Here is a 20,850-nt window from a genome sequence, read left to right as displayed (position 1 = left end):
CGAATGACTGTATGCGGCATAACTGAAATGTCAATTCGAGCTGGTTGATTTACTAAAGGCAAATAGACTGTTTATTTTTCAAGGATATTTTCACTTTCCAAGGGTATTGTCCCTTAACTTAGTGAATGAGGAGAATGTCTGCTGACTTCTATCATCCAATCATGTGCAAGCAATTTTCCTACTTGTAATTGGGTATTCCATTCACAGTGATTTTTCACCCCATTCACTAAGCTAACAGAAAAATCTCTTGCAAAGTGAAAACTCCGCTGCAAAGTAAACAACCTGTTTGGCTCTAGTAAATCAACTCCAATATATAGCATACTCAGAGGTGTTACCTTAACAATGTTTGAACAGAAGTGAACTGAAAACAAGTGTATTAGAAAGGTGGGGTAATATTCTATGTGTGTACAATAAACTATTAGATTAACCCTTTCTTTCCCAGCCCATGTGTGCATTTAATAGGGTCTGTATTCCGGGAGGCAGTTAGAATTGGCATTCATGTGACTGCTATGATTGGCTTTGACAGTTTTGTGCTGTGAGTGTGCTCTCAGCACAAAATATTAACATCCCAGTGCTGCATATAGTATATGTGGCGTTTAAGTGTTGAAGCCCACCCTTCTGCCACTGCACATATGTGTTATACAAACAACAATGTATTAGGCCAGAAATATGTCTGTGTGACTTTATTGGTGTAATAGATTCCCTATGAGTAAATGAGAGTTGTAATGGCGGTACCGTATGTCCAGTGGAACTTTATATACTGAGGGATTAAGGGTTAGAGGTGGTATATATAGATGGGGATTCATTCCAGGGGTCCCATATTTTACAAAATCTTGGAGGGCAACTGCTGGCCTCATATGCCAAATGGTAGGAGGGAAAAGTGTATTCTATTCATTATTAATCTAGCTTGGTTCCACTGAATTGCTCTTTAGCATAAAAGGCTAGTAAATGCATAAATGTTTTACATGCATTTTTAACAGAACAATTAGACAAAACTGGAGGCATATAGTTGGATTACAAATATTGTTAAGTAATCGGGAGATGAAATTTGTGATCTGAGACCAACACAGTCTAAGCATTGAGCAGCTCCATGTCATATGTAGGAAGTCTACCCATTCTTCCTGGTGCTTAGTGTATATGTGAACACTTACCTTATAATACAACCCAAAGGCAAAACATGTGTGTATATATATATATATATATATATATATATATATATATATATATATATATATATACAGTGCCTTGCGAAAGTATTCGGCCCCCTTGAACTTTTCAACCTTTTGCCACATTTCAGGCTTCAAACATAAAGATATAAAATGTTTATTTTTTGTGAAGAATCACCAACAAGTGGGACACAATTGTGAAGTGGAACGAAATCTATTGGATTTTTGAAACTTTTTTAACTAATAAAAAAATGAAAAGTGGGGCGTGCAAAATTATCGGCCCCCTTGCGTTAATACTTTGTAGAGCCACCTTTTGCTGCGATTACAGCTGCAAGTCGCTTGGGGTATGTCTCTATCAGTTTTGCACATCGAGAGACTGAAATTCTTGCCCATTCTTCCTTGCAAAACAGCTCGAGCTCAGTGAGGTTGGATGGAGAGCGTTTGTGAACAGCAGTTTTCAGCTCTTTCTACAGATTCTCGATTGGATTCAGGTCTGGACTTTGACTTGGCCATTCTAACACCTGGATACGTTTATTTGTGAACCATTCCTTTGTAGATTTTGCTGTATGTTTGGGATCATTGTCTTGTTGGAAGATAAATCTCCGTCCCAGTTTCAGGTCTTTTGCAGACTCCAACAGGTTTTCATCCAGAATGGTCCTGTATTTGGCTGCATCCATCTTCCCCTCAATTTTAACCATCTTCCCTGTCCCTGCTGAAGAAAAGCAGGCCCAAACCATGATGCTGCCACCACCATGTTTGACAGTGGGGATGGTGTGTTGAGGGTGATGAGCTGTGTTGCTTTTACGCCAAACATATCATTTTGCATTGTTAGCAAAAAGTTCGATTTTGGTTTCATCTGACCAGAGCACCTTCTTCCACATGTTTGGTGTGTCTCCCAGGTGGCTTGTGGCAAACTTTAGACAAGACTTTTTATGGATATCTTTGAGAAATGGCTTTCTTCTTGCCACTCGTCCATAAAGGCAAGATTTGTGCAGTGTACGACTGATTGTTGTCCTATGGACAGACTCTCCCACCTCAGCTGTAGTTCTCTGCAGTTCATCCAGAGTGATCATGGGCCTCTTGGCTGCATCTCTGATCAGTCTTCTCCTTGTCTGAGCTGAAAGTTTAGAGGGACGGCCAGGTCTTGGTAGATTTGCAGTGGTCTGATACTCCTTCCATTTCAAAATGATCGCTTGCACAGTGCTCCTTGGGATGTTTAAAGCTTGGGAAATCTTTTTGTATCCAAATCCGGCTTTAAACTTCTCCACAACAGTATTACGGACCTGCCTGGTGTGTTCCTTGGTCTTCATGATGCTCTCTGCGCTTTCAACAGAACCCTGAGACTACCACAGAGCAGGTGCATTTATACAGAGACTTGATTACACACAGGTGGATTCTATTTATCACCATCAGTCATTTAGGACAACATTGGATCATTCAGAGATCCTCGCTGAACTTCTGGAGTGAGTTTGCTGCACTGAAAGTAAAGGGGCCGAATAATTTTGCACGCACCACTTTTCAGTTTTTTATTTGCTAAAAAAGTTTCAAAAATCCAATAGATTTCGTTCCACTTCACAATTGTGTCCCACTTGTTGGTGATTCTTCACAAAAAATTAAAATTTTATATCTTTATGTTTGAAGCCTGAAATGTGGCAAAAGGTTGAAAAGTTCAAGGGGGCGAATACTTTCGCAAGGCACTGTATATATATATATATATATATATATATATATATATATATATATATATATATATATAGTATAACATAAATATATATTTTTATTAAAAGTAATACCATAATCTTTGTTCTTAGCTGCACAAGGAGCTCAGAAAGCTAGGAAGAAACAGCATTACACTAAGGAAGGGGCATGTCAGCACAAGTCTGATCATTGGCAGACAGGCTGGCTGTGCTCCCAGCGCAGCCAGAAAACTGACTACGCTAGGAAGGATGTGCTCTCATTTCAGGCATCGTTAGTTTGAATTAGGAACACAGGGGGCAAAACACCTGGCAGAATACTTAGCAGAAACACCAGGCTTTTCATGTAAAGAAAGCAATTAACACAAACAGGATTATTTTTAATACAAGTACCATATATGATACTACAGGCACATAGCAGCAATATGAAGTGTTGGGGTATTATATTTTTTAAGAGTCTCTTTTCCTTTTATTATGTTCATATTTGATTCATAAAAATAATTTACGGTGTGTGTAATAGATAGATAGATAGATAGATAGATAGATAGATAGATAGATAGATAGATAGAGATTTTTATGACTCCCAGCATAGTTGCATGGAACCTCTTCTGTGAAGCCACATATATGTGTACGCTCCATGACAAGTGGTTATTATCATTTGATAGTGTTGGTAAACTTAAGAATACTTCAGTGTTCCTTTTAACTCCAATAAAGGACTGCATCCATTTGAAAGGCAACTTTAATGTTGTATGAATTGTTTATTGATTTCGGTAGAGGTGTGTCTTGTGCAGTGAAATTATAAGGGCAAGGCATTATTATAAGGGCACTAAATAATGACCTTTGGATAAACTGGCAATCTGACAGAAAAACTGATTTTTTCCTAACAGAGCCAGTAGTGGCTCAAAGCATAACACAGATTTAAAATACTAATTAATTTAGTCCATTGGCAATGTTAATATGTTAAAAAAGATTATTTTTTTTTTTTTTTTTTCCAAGTCAACATCTGTTTTCTATGCGCTATCCACTATTTTTCACGCGGGCAAAATTAAAGTTAAAGGTAAAAACAAACAAAGACATTCAACAATTTTAGAATCAAAAGGTGACCAACAAGACACTGTACACAGAAAGATAAAGGGAGAGAGAGCATGAGAGGGAGAGAGAAAGAAAGTTGTTATTATTAAAAGCTTCTAAGCTTGTATACATCTATGGCGATATAAGAGTTAGTCTGAAGGAATTTTATGCAATAACTGCCAAGGTCATTCTTCGTTTTAGATGAACTATTTTTCAAAGGTCTCTAGGAAGTAAAGCGAATTTGAGTGATGGTCTTTAAAATGTTTCCGCGTTCCAACTTTTGTCTTACTGAGTGATATTCAAAGGTAATGAGCTTGAGATATGCAAAGCGCAAACAAGCTGCTTTGCATATCAATTACACCTAGTAATTGATAAGCAACTAGAGTAATGTTTTGACAGTAGTGTTTGCACATGCACATAAAAAATTAGGGAAGAACATAATAAGGTGATCACAAAGTATATCGCTTTATGAATGGATCAACATTATAAATGTTAGTTTTTCATTTATGATATAGATGCAAGGTAGACTGAAACATGCACAAGATAGATAGATAGATAGATAGATAGATAGATAGATAGATAGATAGATAGATAGATAGATAGATAGATAGATAGATATGTGGCACTATCTTTATTTTTCTTCTTTGTAATGCTAAAGTTTAATAAAAAATTAAATTGGAGGAAAACAAAAAATATATGTAGCACTACCCCCCACAGGAGCTGCTGATTTTAACTGGTTCTCCCCCAAACACTACAGAGGCTACCAGTCACCTTAGCAACAGTCTATTCCAGTGTTTCTCAACTCCAGTCCTCAAGGCGCCCCAACAGGTCATGTTTTCAGGATTTCCCTCAGATGAAACGGCTGTGGTAATTACTAAAGCAGTGAAACTGATCAAATCACCTGTGCAAAATAATGGAAAGCCTGAAAACATGACCTGTTGGGGCGCCTTGAGGACTGGAGTCAAGAAACACTGGTCTATTCACTCCAGCTCTAATGAACAGTCTTGGAGTTGTCTTTTTTTGTGATTTATTGCTGATAAAACGTGTAACAGGAGAAGGGTTGAGGGCATGAGATACTCCAAAATGGTCAGTAAATGGCTCTGAGAGATCAGTCTTCTATTTAAGCAACTCGGTATATTAGACAGGCTAAGGCCTCACAGCTGGGGACCATACGGCAAGTCTCTATGGCACCTAGTTACCCTGAACCACTGCACAGCTGTTGGTACCCAGTGCAATCTCAGGAACACTGTGCAGTGCAAGAGGGAACTCTTCTCCAAGATCACAGTCCAGGATATTGCTGGGGGCAGGGAGTTGCCAGTTTTTAGGACGCTATAACAGCAGTTTCAGTCCAAGCTACCTCTGACAATTATATCCCATAAACACACCACCACCAGGAATCATGTTGGGGTCATTACTCACACGTTTTCAGATCAGTTGCCACCTTCCAGACTCCTCCAGACACAATCCAGTAAGTTAGACAGTATTTGTCTAGACCAGATCTCTTTTGTGAAGTCCTGCAGTCAGTTACAGATCAGTTCTAGGTCCCAGCTCTGACACCACTGAGACCTCACAAACAGCAAAACAGTCCACATGCTGTTTCAGGGGCTGGCATGGAACTCTCCTTACTGGGGTTAGACCCTCTCTCCAGGGCTTTAGACTATATATCAGCTTCCCAGTCACGATCTATTCACACACCCCCAGGAATTGGTCAATATTCAGGCCCTGATCAATATTCAAGCTGGTTATCTGAATTCTTCTCCCTAAGCTACCAAAATATCTTGTAGAGGTAGGGGGAAGCAAAAAAAAAAAAAAAACTCTCACCCCTGAACATACCAGACCAATAACTGCTCATTTGATTGGAGAAGTTGTCAAAAACTAGATTTACCTAGCATTCTGTACTAAAAGGTGACTACAGATACAGTAGATAGAGATATAGTTAAAAAGTTAGATAGAGATATAGTTAAAAAGATAGATAGATAGATAGATAGATAGATAGATAGATAGATAGATAGATAGATAGATAGATAGATAGATAGATAGATAGATATTTTCCTTCTTTGTTCCAGCAGTAGAATTATATGCATTTTTAGAGGAAAGAAATAGCACACTGATTCAATCAAGGAACTTATTTATCTAGAAATAAGAAAGGTATAAATAGGTTACATGTAGCATATCTGCTTCCTGGGAGCCAAATCATTCTTGACTGGTCATTCTTTACATTTTCCATTATCTGCATATACAATACAATGTGCTACCTTCGATCTCTGGCTCAGCCTCACCAGGAAGGAGAAAGAACTGGAGTTGGTAGATGCAGGCTGACAGGAAATAAAGAACAGAAGCAGCAAAACACTGCAGCATAGATTGCAAATGTCTATACCGAGCAAAGGTAACATGTTGTACGTGAATGTTTTAAAGGATGAGAGTTCTATAAAATATAGAAAAACTGAAATTTCAAAGTGCACATTAGGTTTCTATGAAGTTAAACTGATTAATCACTATAGGTAACAACTATTGTTCCTGTTTTCTGTTTTCCTCAATTACTATGTTTTTCTTTTCAGTAAGGGCATGTTAGTGCATTCATCCATTGGAAGGCTGCTTTCAGAATAAATGGCCCAGATCCTACCAGTACTTGGCTTTTTCACACATATTGCAGTTATTTGCATTTTTCCACACTGGATAAATGCCACTCCCCCCTAGGACACATAGAAAACAATTGTTATTGCAACGCAGCCCAGATATGTGGTGCAGTGAACTGTGAGAAAATACAGACAGGCTGCAACTTACGGCATGTCGCCTGAAAAGTAGCAAAACACACCACACCGCTGTGCAGAGACGGGAATGAAGTGTCACTTTGTGTACTCCTTATAACATTAAAAAGAATTAAAAATTAAACTGTGTGATGTGCTTATTAGCTCATCACACCGTCCTCTCATCATGGCTCACCGCAGCCAAGAACTGACAGCTGTCCACATGGTAAAACAGATCATTCAACACTTAAATACAGTGTGTAAGCCACACCCACTTTACCACTAGGAGGCACAATGACATGTGTTTGGTTCCTGGATCCCTTGGCATCTATGCCAATGTAAAGTACTAGGAGACCTCCGGGCACCTCCCAAGAGGCCTGAGCAATGGGTTTCAGGACCCGAGACTGGTTACATTTGACCTTGTTTGCTAATCCCCGTTTTGTGGGGGATGAGTTAATTCTAATTTTATTCTGTCTGCATTTGATTGGCAACCCTTCCCTATGCACTTATATGCCATTTACACATGTCTCACAATGGTTTACTAACCTGTCTGTTGTCATTTTGACACATTTATATTAATAAACAATTTGAACAAGAAAAAAAGATTGTTCAGCATGTGGGCAGTGTGAATAGGCCCTTAAAGAGGAAGTAAACTCTCCCACTCTGATGCTTCTTTTCATTTAGTCCATTATAATAAGTAATTGTCGAACTATAGCCACTGTAATCCAGCCCAAATTGCATAGTACTTACTGTTTAAAGAAACTTTAAAAAACTTGTTTCCAGGGGTTAGGCAGCCCCATCTTAAGTATTGTTTTCTGAGTCCACAGTGGAGTGTATTTCCTCCCTTACATTGAGCACTTCCTGTACTGTAAACCAAGCCTCCTTCTCAATCCAACGTTTCTATGGCAACCCTGCTTCCCTGTTCATAGATGACTTGTTTTATTTCATAGTATTTACCTGTGCTGATGTCTAATGTTTGCCTTTGTCAGTCTTATCAGCTTCAGCTGATAAGACTGCAGTAATGGCCAAGTTTACACTGTATGGCATGTCACATGGCCACATGGTGTGTAGAAGGAAGCTCTGAATGTTTCTGCAGCCTGCTGGGAGTTCAGTGTTGTCTGCCATAGGAAGTCCTGATAACAGATAGATAAGACATAGAGAGTGTGCCGTAAATCAGGGGAGATCTGGGCATGCTCAGTGACTTAATTCTAAAGAACAAAAAAGGATTAAAACAATACTAAGCAAGTAAGGAGATATCTGAAAGCAGTGTTCATTAGGGTTTTGTATGCTGATTTACATGGGACAAAGTTGTGGGGGAGGATTTACAACCACTTTAATGTGCACTGATGCATGTTACCACATTAATATGGTGAAAGGAGGCCCTAAAGCAGTGCCTAACTGTCTATTTTTGAATAACATGCTTCCATGAAATACTCCAGCGGTTTCCAGTTCTGGGAAAGTAATCCATTTGAAAACTTAATGACCTGTATAAGACATCTCCACCTCCTACTCTACATCAAACATAACCACTGTCAACATAAAGAAATATCTTGCTAAATCTGAGGAATGCTTTCTCCCACGCAACATGCATAAACCATGCTGCACATAAAATGGGCAACAAAGCCTTCATCGACCACGCTACGTTGCTTTCAAAAGTGAGACCTTTTTGGATAAAGTTGAAGTAAACCCATCAATTAAAAAAAAAAGTTATATTTTTGTCATGTGTCAGGAATGTAAACATCACGTTGGTTGTGCTCTCAACCAAACTGTCACACCATCAAATGGCTGGTGTCTTGATCACATGTACAGCATCATGGCAGTTAAAGATTAAACAGAGGCCAAGATGGCAGCTTCCTTGGCTGAAAACAATAGGATAGTATACTTCCACTTTAAACCGCAGCAACACCCAAAAGTGGAAGTTCTGCTTGTTCACACCCCCCCCCCCCATCCACTGCCACATTTGACACTTTTTTGGGGGGGGGGGGGTGAATACCTGTCAAAACCAGGTACTTATTCCCACTTCTGGATAAGATCACGCACAACGGTCATGGCGAATTTCCAGCCCCTCTTCCTTCCCCTCTGCTGGAGACACACAGGTCCCAGAAGACAGCGGGACCATTCAGAAAGCACAGCGTGACTTGAGCCTGCACAGTAGGAAACAAGCTGTGAAGCTGCAATGCTTCACTTCCTGTTTCCCTTAGTAAGTATGCCCGCGCCTGCATCCAAATCCATTGGACGAATTGGCTAGGGGTTCCGACATCTCGGGCTACAAAGTTATGCTATGTGCATGAAAATATGTAACAATTATAAAGTAGGTGTTAGCCCAAATTGGCTGCAAAAAGAAGTCAACAAAATGGACCCTGTTGCACTGGATGCAATGACCATGTCTTTTCTTTCTGGTTTATTAAGTATATCACCGAAAGAGACTCTGACTCTTTCATAGAGGCAGCCTTCATTTATAAAATTAAAGTGGTTCTTATGGCTCAAGGTTTTTTACCTTAATGCATTTTATTAAGGTTAAAAAAACCTTCTGGGTGCAGCTCCCACCTCAGCCCCCCTTTATACTTACCTGAGTCCTATCTTGATCCAGCGATTTGTATGGGTCTCTCTCTTCTCATTCCTCTCTCCGAGGAGGAGAGAGTGGGGCAGGGCCGAGTTTTGTGTGTGAATGGACACAGTGCGTGGCTTGAGAGCAAGAGGCTTGCTATTGGGGGTACTTTGCAGGAGAGAGGAGCCAGAACCACCAGTGGGGGATGCAAAAAGAGGATCAGGACTGCTCTGTGCAAAACCATTGCACAGAGCAGGTAAGTATAACATGTTTGATATTAAAAAAAAAATCTTTCCTAGAAATAGAATCACTTTAGAATAACTTTGAAGTGTATATGTTTTACAAAAAGTAGGGACGTTTATTTTTCCGTCTGTTGGGGACATTTATTTTCACTTTCTATCCTGTAAAAAAAAAAAGTTCTCTCCAAAGAGCGGCCTGCCACTCTAATTGTAAGGTTTGCCTTTCCCTCCTTTTCTTGGACAACTGTAGATTTTTGCTTTCTCCATCGTGTTCCGTCCAGCTGCCGTTGGCCACCACAGCAAATAGAAAGAGTTTGAGAAGACATATAAACATTAAAAACTCTTTCCAAAACTGGGAAAAAAATGTTGGGTATACATACACCTTAATGTTGTCAAGGATGTATGCATCTTCTCGGTCTTTGCCTTAAGCCTCATACACACAATCGGATTTTCGTCTCGGATTTTGGGAATTGTGTGATGACAGACTGTTTGCCTAAAATCCGACCGTTAGTACACTCCATCAGACAATTGTTGGCCAACTTTCTGCTGACAAATGTTGCATAGCAGGCTAAAATTAAATTTTTGCCAGATTTTCATATCGTGTGTACACAAGACCATCACCAAACACGACATTAGCAGAAAGTGCCTAAAGGGTTGCGCTCAAGAGCTAAGTTTGTGTTTGGCCAACAATTGTGTACCGTTTGTATGCAAGACAAGTTCCTGGCACATGCCCTTCAGACAAAAGTCTGATGCTTTATCTGCGAAAAATCTGATCGTGTGTACGAGCCTTTAGCCTCAGTTTTATCCAATCTCCTTGGAATCACCACTGCCTATAAGTAAACTGACTTCTGATATCTCACCTTGTAATATTATACAGTATGCTAACAAATAGTTGAGTTTTGGCAGTGCTCTATTCCAGCCATAGAAATATGCAATAATATTTAAATTACAAACCCGCAGTGCCTTTCATTATCTGCCGATTACTTGAATGCCTCTGTGATTTATTACACCTCGATATACATCTCCACATGAGCAAATCGTTTGCAATACTTAATCTCTGCTGGGTGTTCTACCAATCTTTTATTTTCATTATCACTTTCCTTGCACTTTTCTTATCATTTCTTTTAAAATCAGATTTTTTTTTTTTTTTTTTTTTTTTATGATAGCTTTCAAATTTCATCTACTACCATGTTTTATGTTTATAGTTTAGTTCTCATTTCAATTTTAGACACCTATTACCAAGCTCAGCGGTAGCTCAACTTGAAGTTTTGAATCATTCTGATACTGGGTTAGTGTTTCGTCATAACTTTCCACTGGAGGTTAGCACTTTATTTATGTGGCAGTCTATCTTCAATGTTCTAGCCTTCCTTTATATTTCCAATCATAATTTTGACATACATTATATCCAGCTGTGGCAAGTTTTTCTGTTCTCCTTCTTTTTTTTTAATTGAAGCATTCAGAGTGTAACTTATCAAGATTCACCAATGTCAAGGACTGCAGGAAATTTTGTTTCAATCTCCATCTGGCCCTGTTCTCTGCCATCCCAGCCAGAAAAAAATAATGTATTGGCAGTGTTTTTATTTTTAACATTCTTTGAGACATTACTTTTCACAAAAAAAAAACATGGTGTACAGACTCAATCGTTAGTAAGACGAACAACAATGTGCAAGTGGATTGACTTTGGATAGAGATTTGATCTACCATAATACACTGATCTTTACACTTTTTTGGAGAAGAAACTAAGAAGCCATATTTAAAATGGCTATGTCACTGAAATGAAATAAAAAATTAAACACATTTTTCACTTTTTTGAATTGACCTTTCTCTGCACCGTTTTGCACAGTCTGATGAAAAATCAAATCTTCCCTAAGATTTTTCACATTATACACACTTCCAGGAAGGTCAGATGCCAGTGTCCCCTTGATACACTTTGTGGTTTCTTCCATTAGTCCGTAGGTCACAACAGGGCACAGTAGTGATCTAAGGGTGAGCTGGAGGAACCACAGACCACAGCAGAGGAGGGAGGTAGCCCACACACCTTTAAAATGTTCTTTGGGTTTCTATGGTGCGTAACAAAGAAAAGGTAATGTATCTTCATGTAGTTCACACTAGTGGAGTTGCTCATATGACTCCTGTGACTTTGGCAGAGAGAGATAGGTGTGCCAGGAGCTGCACATCAAGTCAAAGTCTGCTGTGTGATAGTGAATGGCAGTCTCAGCCTTGATCCCCACCAGGCCATGTCCACAATGTGTTTCACTCAACCCAATCAGATTTTACCCATGGGGATTATTCCTATACAGCCTGAGCAGCTTGCACACATATCTTGGTTCCTGTGATTTTGGCCCCATAGACTTCAAAGGAAACACATATTGAGGGCATGTGGTCTCATATGGTTCAGAAAGGGAAAAGCACATGCTTATCCGCCCTTTCCTGACCTGTCAGGCTGCATGCGTGAACAATGTTCTCGTATGGATTTTGATGAGGACCTCACATCTTTTTTTTTTTAGCAATGCGGCCCCCCTTAAAATCCATACAAAACCTGAAACACAAGCTGTCGCAGGTCCTCTGACATCATCAAGTACAATGCAGCCCCTAGCCCTGCTCTGGACATAGCATAAAGAGGAGGACTTTCACCGAGTCAACAAATGTAGCGTGGTAGTCCCATCCCTATATCTGATTCAAAAAGTAAACCCCCTTAATGGGACTTTAATAGACCACCAACACCACCAAAAATGCAACTAAAACATACATTTTATTTATAAAGTACAAAATGAGACATAGAGACACAAGATGTCTCCAATAAAATATACAGCCAAAAAAAAATACAGCAAAAAACATCTATACAAAGACCACTAATACTCTCATAGGTGTCCCAAACCCTCTTTTTATCATTTTGTACTTTATAAATAAAATATATGTTTACGTTGCATTTTTGGTGGTGTTGGTGGTCTATTAAAGTCCCATTAAGGGGGATGCTCTGGACATAGGGACACCAAGAGAATTATTTACTAAAACTGAGTGCAAAAATCAGGCTAATTTCTGCATAGAAACCAATTAGTTTCCAGGTTTTATTGCCAACGCTTAACTGAACAATCGGTTAGAAGCCTACTGTACATCTACTCCAAGGGACAGCCTATTGCTTGACCATAGGGGAGAAGTGGAGAGCATCAGCCTTTTGCAGCCTGCAAAATCCAACTGAAATCCCACTGCAAGGGAGGATTTTTCCTTACCCCAGATATGGGCTTTAAATAAGAAGAAGCAGCAAACAAGGTAACTTCCCGGGTCAGCTGTAATCATTGGCAATACAATTCTAGAGTTTCATAACATTTTAATATAATTCAAATTATTTTCATTTCCATTACTCTATGTTACTTCTTTTCTAAATTGACAAAACATGTAAAGAAATCTCATGTCCTTCTCATGTGATTGGCTCACTGCTTATAGTCTACACCGAGTTTGAAGTCAAGTTTCATGTATTCCCTGCGTTGGCATTGAGTTTACACTGATGAGGTTGTGATAATGAAGGTAGATAATTCCTCTAAGCAGTTTGACTGCAATATTGAAAATGCTTACATCAGTATCATCAGAACACCTGCTAACAACCTTCCATTGTAGATAGTTCACCTGTAGGGCATCATTGATTTTTCTCTCTTTTATTTTTTTTAGACAAAGACCTAACTTTTAATGTGACACTTGCGACGCCTTTGGCTACCCCATCTAAGATCACCTCTACATTGCTGCTGTTTAAACAATATTTACAGAGTTTCAGAGCTGCTATCTTGGGATTGCTAGAGAGTTGGGATGAGAGGGGAAAAAAGAGCTTACATCAGCCTCTCTGCATAATAACAGCATCAAGCAGGCACCCTGTAGATTGCCTTGGAATCCACAATATAAAAGTATGTCTTGTTTAATTAATCTAAACCACAAATGCACCTAAAATGAAAAACACAGATCATATACAGTAAGCTACATGAAAGAGCTGCTACCAATGTTTCTAAAAATTCAGCACTATGGAAACTGATATATTTGACATTTATGTCACTCTGTAGTGTAGTTTATTGGTCTTTGTTCGCTGCCATGTTAGGTAAAAGGTGGCGACAAAATGTCATTTGGCTATTGGATTTACTGGAGAGGAGGTTAGATGTATGCATTTTCCAGTTGCACTTCAGGCACCTATAAAAGATTATCATTAAATCCAATTGCAAATTCATTAAAATGCACTTTATTGTAAATACATGTTTAATGTAATTGTATTTTATAAAAAAAAAATTGTATTTCTAAGCATAGAATAATAACTAGAATCTATTTTTATATTTAACTTTTTACAATCCCCTGTGCATCAAGACATGGCTTGGCAGAGGAAAAATCAGCAATGCAAACCAACCAGGACTGAACTGTTTGCACAGTGTGAAGACTGGTGTGACCCATGGGCAACAGAGGCACCCATCTCAGGGATAGTCATTGAGAGGTCAGAAGCCTTTCCTGCTTTTGCTCTCTGGCTGTCTCTACTGAACTACAAGCCTGCTTATGGTTTACATTGGCAGATTCACATGTACAGTGGAACCCAAATGATCGAGAGCTGATCTCTCAGTGTAATCTGCAATGTTTATTTGTCAATTTTACAACTCAATCCTGTTGTTTGTTAATGTATGAATGAAAGCTATGTATAGATAGATAAAGATATAGATAAATATTAGTATCCAGTTATATTATGTACATTTAGGAAAGAAATCAATCTACTGAGCTGGCCAGAACCAGCTCTTGAGGGAGTCTATTCCACATTCTCACAGCTCTTACTGTGAAGAAACCTTTCTGTATTTGGAGATTAAATCTCTTTTCCTCCAGATGTAAATATGTCTTCTGTGATGATCTTAAAGTGAATAACTCAACACCAAGTTCACTATTTGGACCACTTATGTATTTATACATGTTGATCATATCCCTTCCTCTTCGCAAGAGAGAATAAATTCAGTGTAAAATGTTTAAGATCTTGTTAACCCTAATTGTGTTTTAATAACCCCTTCATTACCTTCTTCTCTTAACTTAACTAGAAAAAAGTGCATATGTTTATTTTGTAACACTGCATTGAAAATTATTGTTGTGATACATCCAGAGACTTTAAATTGATACTACAGTGTCTTTTTTTTTCCTTTGAAAATAGCAAACATATTAAACAGTGGTTTTGCACAGAGCAGCCCAGATCCTCCTCTTCTTGGGTCACTCGCTGGCACTCCTGGCCCCTCCCTCCTATTGAGGGCCCCAACAGCAAGCAGCTTGCTATGGGGGCACCCGAGTGGACCCACAGCTCTGTGTGTCCATTTAGACACAGAGCTGCAGTTCGGCCCCACCCCCTCTCTCTCCTAATTGGCTAACTGACTTTTATTGACAGCAGGAGGAGCCAACGGCGCCACTGTTGTGTCTCAGCCAATCAGGAGGCATTTGTACACATTGCTGGATAGAAATGGGGCTCAGGTAATTATTAGGGGGGCTGAGGGGGCGGCTGCACACTGAAGGTCTTTTATCTTAATGCATAGAATGTAGAATGACAAGTCAGCTGGCAATGGGATTTAGCACTCCTGTGACCCACAAGAGAAGTATGGCCAAAAGAGCTTTGACCATACTTCTGTTTTAATGATGTAGCACCCTCTACCAGAAGGTAGGTGCTAGTAAGGGTTATAGTACTAGGGTTTGTTCAGCACAGGCAAATTTAGGCAGGACTGTGCTGCAAGCTAGGCCTGTCTTCTTTGATCTGGGGGCTGGGAGTGGTCAGAGTAGCAGTGGGTATGACCACATGCATATCAGTTCTGAGATGCCTCCCCTGTTTCTCAGAAGAATGTTCTAGAAAAGGGGCTGGGCCTGGAACTGGGGTGGCAGGTAGCTTGTTTGTGAGCTCTCACCAATCCCCATCGGTATTGGCAGGGGGCAGGCCTCATATATAACTGAGGTCACATGCTACTGGGTAAGAGTAGTCGGCTGGGTGAAGTGAGGAATGGAGTGCTAGACAGCCGCAAGAGAACACTCACATCTGGGGGGGGGTTGTATCGATTGCAGGAGGAGGCCCGGGGGAGGACTGCGAGGGAACACTGCCTCTACATAGTCATTGGCAATGTCTCTGTTGCCACACGGTCAGTGGCAGGAAACTCCTGGAACGGAGGGGCAGGAGAAGCTGTCAGAACTCATGGTCCGGACAAGTTCCTCATCAAGAACTCAGGGCTAGAAGGTTAGTGAGTGTTACCACAGTGGATGGCTGGAGGTGTCAGGGAATTTGTGAGGCAACTCTGCTTCTACATGGTCACTAGCAGAGTCTTTATCATGTACACAGTGGATGGTGAAGAGTCCTGGATCAGAGAAGAGACTGTGGGGATCTGTGCCAAATCAGTCTGGCCGGATGGCGCTTGGTTTTCAATAGTCCATTTCCTAGAGGAGAGATTTAACCTACTAGGCCTCCAGGGAGAGGTTCTGCAGGCCTCAGGGCAAGTCACCAGAGCCAGTAGAGGGGTTTATTCAAAGTGAGTTCATACTACCCAATAGAAGAGGATTTGTCATACTTCAATTAGCAACTACAAGATTGTGCAGGAGGAATTACGTTTGTACAAGAAGAAGCAAGTTTGGGCAGGAGGTGAAGAGATCTAAGACTATTGCTTTTACACAGTCAAAAGTGATGTTTCTGTGTCTCATACGGTGACAAATGGAGGAATAGTAATCTGCACGGAGATGCCGATGGAGTAACAGTCTGCAGGGATTGGAATCACTGGCTGTGATTGACATCAGTGGGAGCTCCCTCTGCTGTGTCTAAACCAATGAGGAGGGACAGAGCTGGGAAAGCAGCTGTTCACTTGCATATTTCTGGATCGAGATTGAGATCGAGATTAGGCTCAGGTAAGTATTAGGAGTGGCTGGGGGGGTCTGCACACAGAAATTATTTTTGTCTTACTGCATAGAATGCATGCAGGTAAAAAAAAAATATCTTCAGCCTTTACAACCACTTTAAAGTGGTTGTAAAGGCAGAAGGTTTTTGTATCTTAATACACTGTATGCATTAAGATAAAAAGCCTTCTGTATGCAGAAGCCCTCTCTCTGCCCCTAATACTTACCGTAGCCCATCCCTATCCAGCGATGTCCACAAGTGCCTCGGCCACCCGGAACTCTCCCTCCTGATTGGCTGAGACACAGCAGTGAAGCACCATTGGCTCCCGTTGCTGTCAATCAAACCCAGCTATTAGATCAGGAGAGAGAGGGGGTGGGTTCGAACCACAGCTCCATGTCTAAATGGATACACGGAGCTGCAGCTCAGCTTGGGTGCCCCCATAGCAAACTGCTTGCTGTAAGGACACTCAACAGGAGGGAGGGGCCAGGAGCTCCAGCCAGGGACCCCAAAAGAGGAGGATCTGGGCTTCCCTGTGCAAAACCACTACACAGAGCAGGTATGTATAACAATCTTTTCTATTTTAATAGAAAAACAAACAAGACTTTACAATCACTTTAACCCACATGCCTGGAGTTCAGCTTTAAATATATTTTTCTCAGATTATTTGCTAATGCTATCCCATAATTATCTATGAATGTCATGAAAACATATTTTACGCAAACCAATTTATGAAAATGATGCATTTTACGAACAGAGGCCTTTTAATGAGCGTAAACAACTTTCATGGGCCAATAATCGCAGCTTGAATAATATGTTCCACCTGCTTCTATCTATAGATACATGTTACTAGCCACCATATTGCTAATCAGAGCTCTCATTTACGCATGCTTTGGGTGAATCGGCACATATAGCATAAAAGGTGAAGTAGCTGCTTTCGCCACGCGCCGCAGATGGTAGAATGTTATTAATTGGCAGATGTTTCCGACACATCATCTTTTTATTACACATGACAGTTATGGCTGTCAGAGCGCTGTGCTACTTGATGTCACTATTGTACAATAATTAGAGAGGTAATGTTAAATCTCAACAATAACAAAAGTATAGCTGTCACAGCGACACAATAAACAAGAGCGGTGAAACAGAACACATCCATGAAGATATAACCGAATAAGAAACCCATTCCTAAAGCAACAGATGTTGTGTGTGCAATAATAAGGAGGCGGACGAAAACAGAGACTCGTCCCAGACCTAAATCTTGTATTATTATTTTAATAGATGACAAAGTACAATCTGTTTTACCTGCCTCCTTTATGCATATCTAAGCAAGAAGCCAGCTATTAAAATTTCAGGTCTGTCGTCTTGATCTTTCGGTATGAATTCTATTATCTGGAAGGTGTGGAACGTGTTCTCTACCACATAATGTATTCTGTTATAAAGGGTATGGAGAGCTACAACATACATACAAAGTGGCCATAAGCAAATAGTACAGCAAACTGCAAATTTGTCAGCTGATCTGCAAACTTTAAAGCCTACAGCTGAAATGACATGTGTGTAATGAACATATTTACCTAAAACAGAGTGAAACCAAAAACATAATATATTGCAGCTTACCAATTATTAGATGCGGTGTCTGCATTCGTTTTCATTTTTAGGCTTTGTTTCCCTCTGTTTTCACCTGGTGATCTGGCCAGTAACACTGTGTTATGCCCCATACACATAATCGGACTTTACGATAACAACACCGTGGATTTTTGTTCAAAGTTTGTTGGCTTTAACTTGTCTTGCATACACACGTTCACACAAACGTTGGCCAACAATTATGAATGTAGTGAAGTACAAGATGTACGTGATATCTCCATTAGGAACGCTAGTTTAACAAGACCGAGCGCTTCCGGCTCCTACTTGATTCCAAGCATGCGTGGACTTTTGTGCAGCACATGATCGGAAAGTCCGACAACAAAAATTTGTTGGGCAGAATATTTGAGAACCTGCTAGCCCAACATTTGTTGGCGGAAAGTCTGACAACAATCGTTCGATGGAGCATACACACGGTCGGACTTTCCGCCAACAAGCTCACATCCAACATTTGTTGTCGGAACGGGGCATAAGAGTGTTGTGTACCGGAGGGCACCTTTGGACAACAGCATTGTCAGACTGGGGGAGCATTAGATGTACCAGCAGATTTAGATACACTAACAAATTAAGGCCAAACTCTCGTTCACACTAAGATGACACACACATTTACAGTAACAGTTTTTTGTTTTTTTTTAGCACCCCTGCCAGTGTTGTTTGTTTCAATACCCTAACTGCTTCATTTGCAGGACACTCTGTTCTATTGAGAAACAACAGACAAACTAGTAGGATCAGCAGAAGAAAAAAAAGGATAGTTCAATGTAAGGCCGTAATTCTCATATTGTCAGCAGTTCATTTAATCATTACAAACAACTGGGGATCAACTAAAGCTCTCAATGTGTCAGAGGCAATTCATAGAGGTAATGTCAACTTCACCTATGAGAAATTCTTTGCACATAATACTCAAGGTCTTAAAGTGATTGTAAAGTCTCAAGGTTTTTCACCCTAATGCATTCTATCCCCCCAGAGCCCCCCTTTTTCTTACCTGAGCCCATCTGACCCAGTTATGTCAGCCAGTGATGTGCAGGAGCCCAGTGGCTCCAGCCGCTGTCTCTCTCCTCATTGGACAGATTGATAGCAACGGGAGCCATTGACTCATGCTGCTGTCAATCAAATCCAGTGAGATGGAAGAGAGGGGTGGGGCCAGGTCCCGCTGTCTGTGTCAATGGACGCAGCAGTGGGAGTCAGGAGCAAACCCACATGGGTGTCCCCATTTTTCCATGGGGGCACCCAATGAAGGGGAGGAGCGCTGGTAGGGTGCCCCAAGAGAAGAGGATCGGGGCTGCAGGTAAGTATAATATGTTTTTTTTTTTTTAAAGCAAACCTTTACAATCACTTTAACACTTGCCACCCACCCACCATCAAATGACGGAGGGATGGTGCAGCTCTCGTTCTGGGTGGATGTCATATGACAGCACACCTGAACCGACATGCCCATGGGGGGGCGCAGCATGGCGATCACGGCCGAACCGTGTTGCTAGGACACGGCGTGACCCCGATCTCTGTAAAGAGCCGCTGACATGGCTCTTTGACTATGTGCCCATCAGTGCTGCCCATCAATGCCCATCAGAGCCGCCCATTAGTGCTACCCATCAATGACCATCAGTGCCGCCCATCAGTGCCGCCCATCAGTGCCCATCAGTGCCGCCTATCCATGCTGCCTACCAGTGCCCACCATTGCCGCCTATCAGTGCCCAGCAGTGCCACCTATCAGTGCCCATCAGTGCTGCCTATGAGCGCTCATCAGTGCCACATATCAGTGTCACCTATCAGTGCCCATAAGTGTTGCATATTAGTGCCTCCTCATCAGTGCCACCTAATCAGTGCCCATAAGTGCCACCTTATCAGTGCCCATAAGTGCCACTTCATCAGTGCAGCCTATCAGTGCCCATCAGTGCACATCAGTGAGGGAGAAAAATTATTTATTTACAAAATCTACTTACAGAAACTAAGAAAAACTTTTGTTTTTTTCAAAATTTTGTAAAAATAAAAATCCCAGCAGTGATTAAATACCACCAAAATAAAGTTCTATTTGTTGGAAGAAAATGATAAAAAGTTCACATGGTTACAGTGTAGCATGACCGCGCAATTGGTGACAGTGTTGAAAGCTGAAAATTGGCCTGGACAGGAAGGGGGTCAAAGTGCTCGGTATTTAAGTGGTTAAATCCTTTTACACCAAATGTAAAATATGGGACCAGATATCTCTAAGTTGTAGAACTGAATATGGCTTATCTGATGGTAACTAAGCAGAATGTGTCTAGTGAATTGGTGCTTGTTAATATTGTATGTTGTATTTTTTTTAACTTTTATTTCCTTTTCTATGATATTTACAAAATCCAACCTTGTATTTTACATATACCATATGGATATTTATTGATCGTGATACATTTGGGGATACATTTATTGTTCTTGTGGACATCAATACTGCTCTACCATAATAAAAACTATTTGAATGAATAGAAAGAAAAGAAAGACTGAAAAGGAAAAACGAATACAGCCATAACATCGAAGACTTGGTATGCTGCAATATAATAAATATTTGCTTTTAGGTTTAATAAAAATTTAGGCAAACTGTGGCAGATCTTTAGTTATGGCGCCTGTTTTCCCCTATTCGTCATGGTTTTCACTGTGGCCATTTAGATGCACTTTCATAATATTATTATTATTACTATACAGGATTGATATAGTGTCAACAGTTTGCACATGGCTTTACAGTGTGAGGGCAGACAGTACACTTACAATACAATTTAATACAGGAGGAATCAGAGGGCCCTGCTCGTTAGAGCTTACAATCTAAAAGTCAAGTGATACAAAAGGTAATATGGTAATATATATAATATGGTATGGACTGATGGAGAAAATAAAAGTACAGTTGTTAGGTGGAG

The sequence above is a fragment of the Lithobates pipiens genome, unplaced genomic scaffold (assembly GCF_037356315.1).
Source record: "Lithobates pipiens isolate NorthernLeopardFrog02 unplaced genomic scaffold, aLitPip1_a1.2 Scaffold_16, whole genome shotgun sequence".
NCBI classification, from domain to species: domain Eukaryota; kingdom Metazoa; phylum Chordata; class Amphibia; order Anura; family Ranidae; genus Lithobates; species Lithobates pipiens.
The sequence above is the reverse complement of the archived record's forward strand: the minus strand, read 5'-3'. Positions refer to the sequence as shown.